Here is a 4,005-nt window from a genome sequence, read left to right as displayed (position 1 = left end):
TATTGTCGTGACCTTCCGAAATCATACTACATACCGTAAAACTATGCTTTCTAATATCATCATAAACAATTGCGTCATAGAGAAGTAGTGTACAGGTTTTTTCAAGGCCAAGCTTGGAAAATCGTTTAACAATACTTCCAGCTGCGTCAACTATAATGGATGGATGGGGAGTACTCTTAAGCTGGTTACACACGGAGTGGTTTAGCCGCGCGCAGACGCGGATTCTTTTTGAGACTGCGTCCGCGACCTAGGGTTGACGGTATTTTCGGTATACCGTCAAAACCAGTTTACCGGTTTTTGCACAAATACCGCTGCAACGGTATACCGTAATACCGGTGCATACCGGAAAACATACCGTAATATAATGTTTTTTTTAAAAATTGTTTACTCCCTCAGCATATCATTTCAGTGTTTTTCAGTTTTCCAGTACTACGGTTTTTTGGTGTTACGGTTTTCCGGTATTACGGTTTTTCGGTATATACCGGTATTGAGGTATATCGTTTCATACCGGTACCGAATCTAATACCGCAATACCGGTTTCAAATTTCAATACCGTCAACCCTACCGCGACCGCATCCACGCCTTACTTACACACGAGGCAGAATGACCGCGCGCGGACGTTGATTTCGACCGCTATCACATCCGCGGTTAGCTTACACACGAGGCGGATTATGAATGCGGTTTACTTATATTTTAAATATTTCGCGCCAATTTATTATTTACACTAATTTGTAACAAAGGTATAACACAATCAGTTGAGCTTAGAACGTGGTTGAAACACGACGTTACTACGCTAGCCAGAGTAAGTTCTGGGATATTTCGCATTTCTTTATTAAAATAAAATAAACAAAAAGCAACAGAAAAATGTAAAAAGGCGTTATTGGGTACATCCATTAAATCTAAAAAGGCCCCAAGATGGCCAATTTTACGTCAATTTTATGACATTACGAGCACACCCTGAACAATTTTTGAAATATTATCGAATGAGCATTCAATCTTTTGACGAACTGGTAAGTTAATTTGTTATAATAGCTTACAATTTCTTATAAATAAATTATTATTAAGTTTATATATATATATATTTATTATTTGTATATAATAAATTATCAGGTTTTACTCACTGGACAACACCTCCAAAAACAACATGCAAATATGCGTATCTAAATTTCTCCAGATGAGAGGTTGACTGTCACGTTAAGGTAAATCCATCAATTATATTATACCTAATACATATTTTCTTAGTAAGTTTATGAATCTTTACAAACTTTTAATAATGCAAGTTTCTATGAGAAGAAATGTAAATCGTAATGTATGTTTGGTAAATGATAATATTTACATTTACTAATGTTATCATGAATTGTTAAATAGTAGGTATCTATATTATAATATAAGTAATACATGATATTTTTGAATTGATATTTTTTTTTAAAAAAAGCAATTAAACTACTTTGATACACAAATTGTATAATAATAATACTCCATACATGATTTCATTGATGATTATAACAATATAAATCAAATTAAAATTAAATACTTAAAAATTGAATAGTATCTGTAACAAAATGTACTTTACTCAACAAATTAATAGTATAGTTTATAGAAAAAAAAACAAAATTAGGTACTTTCCAATTATTTAATTAGAAAAGAAACATAACACACTAAATGTGAGTTCCAAAAAAAAAATCAATAATTATTGTTAGAGCTTGATGGAGTAGATGTAGATGTAGATGGAGGAGTGGATAAAGGAGAATTGAGTTGAGAATAGTATGGAAGATTGGCAGAGTGACAAGCATTTGTTTGAATAGCAGATGTTGGTATAGTTGAAGTAGAAGAAGAAAAAGGTGCACTATGGTAAGGTGGGTATTGAGGATACGAATAGAAAACGTCATTGGGCAAAAAGGAATGTTCTGAGGGTCTAGGATAATAATTGTTCACTGGAGGAGGAATGTATGGTGGTTGAGACTGATAAGCATTGTTTGAATTTTTAACTTTTCTTATACTTTTTATAAATTCAATGTAAACTTCATTCTGTTGGTCCTGTGTTAGCGATCTAATTTGTGGAGCTAAGGACCTAAGAAATGAAGTCACCGGACCTTCAACACAGCGATTTGCCAACACTGTCAATAATTTTTCTCCAAACGTGTTTTTCGTTTTTTTTCTTTTTTGGTTGGACTTCAAAATCTTCTCCAGTGTCTAGTGTTGATATATATATATCAACACCCGTGCCTCTTACTAAAATTGATTCATCGTCATCCCTTTCATCCTCATCACTTTTGATAACATTACATTCAGTCCTGTATAACATAATAAGTAAGCAAATAAAAAAGAAAACATGAAAGTTTAAAATAATAAAATATAATATATAGTGTATATTACATTCTGTTTTCCATTGTAGGTCTCATAAACTCCAAAATGTCTGAGTAAATATATTTTTTATTGTTTTTAGCGGCTTGACCAGATTTCGTAATACATTTTTTTCTATAAGCATCTCGAATATTTTTCCACTTAATTTTAAGTTATTTTACTAAATAAAAAACCAAAAAATAAAATATTTAATAGTGACAGTCCTCAACCATAATACACAACAATATATACAAATAATAAGAAACGATGTATTACAATTTTCAATTTTTTTCACCGATCGAAAAATTATAACATTTTATATTCTGACCAATGTCTTACAATAATGTGTGTTTTTTATAAGTTTTTGATTCATAGGATATTGTTATTCTTAGTACGGTAGCCGTTAAGTTGAATTAATATTATTATTATAACCTTAGAAGTTTCAAGTACCCACAAATAATATTTTTAAGTTACAAGAAAATAAATAAAAACGTTATTCTTGATTATTTAAGATATAATTTCTTCCAAACTTAAAACAACTATAAAAAAAAACTGTATTGATATATTTTTTAGATTTTTTGTTTGCCTACAGAATAATCTACTGACGTGGATCATTTTTTTCAATTTTCAACCTTTAGCTATAAAAGATGAACATTTTATAATTTTTAGCTACAAATTCCGTTTTTAAATTTAATAAATTTACCTAGTTAAAATTTTAACTTAAAAATAAAAACTAAAAATATCCGTAAACAGCCCAAAACAAGTCAAAATATTTTGAAAAAAGTATGGTGTATAGAAAATGCTTATATAAACATTCAATGAAAATTGCATGTATATACGGTCATTATACCAAAAACCAAAAACGATTTTGTCGATACCCGATTTTGCGTAAAAATTCCAGTTTTTCTTAAATTGAGCGGAGCGATGAATGTATTGATTGTACAATGATGTGTCTTTTTTTTTTTTATTTTTTTTTTTGTGTCTGTCATCACGGTTTATGACAGTAAAAATACTTAGATATTCTTCAACAGTATCTTTTCTGATAGGAAAGTGAATCTATATGGTAAAAGTGGGGTACATTTCCCAGTAGTTTTCAAAAGTTCAATTCTTCACAAAATACGGAAAAAACACGAAAATTAGCAAACTATTTTGAGTTAGAAATTCGTAAAAAATGTTCTATTTAAATCTAAGATTTGATAATTTAAAATAGGATTCTTCATAAGTATGCCTAGTTTTATCAAAAAAAAAATCTCTACCGGAAAGTCAAAATAAATTTTTATGAGGGTGTGAAGTTAAAATTTTTACAACATTGGATATTTACCCGATTTCGCATGTAGCGTTTATCTTATTTTGTTGTAAATCGAACGACTGTAGATGCATGAAAATTTGACCGAGTGTTTATATTTTCATTTTCTATATATCATACAATTTTGAAAATATTTCGACTCTTTTTGAGCTATTTATGGACAATTTCCAATTTCCATTATTTTAGTTTTTTTTCTATAAATATCAATAAAATTTTATTTGCCATCCCAAAAAGCGTAAAAATTTAATATAAGACTCCTGATATATTATTACAATAGTAGTTGAAAAATATTAAAAATACATAGGCACAATTTTTTTTATAAGCATTCAAAGTTCGAATTTTGACAAAGTTTATCA

This window comes from Acyrthosiphon pisum, chromosome X, assembly GCF_005508785.2.
Source record: "Acyrthosiphon pisum isolate AL4f chromosome X, pea_aphid_22Mar2018_4r6ur, whole genome shotgun sequence".
Lineage (NCBI taxonomy): Eukaryota > Metazoa > Arthropoda > Insecta > Hemiptera > Aphididae > Acyrthosiphon > Acyrthosiphon pisum.
The sequence above is the reverse complement of the archived record's forward strand: the minus strand, read 5'-3'. Positions refer to the sequence as shown.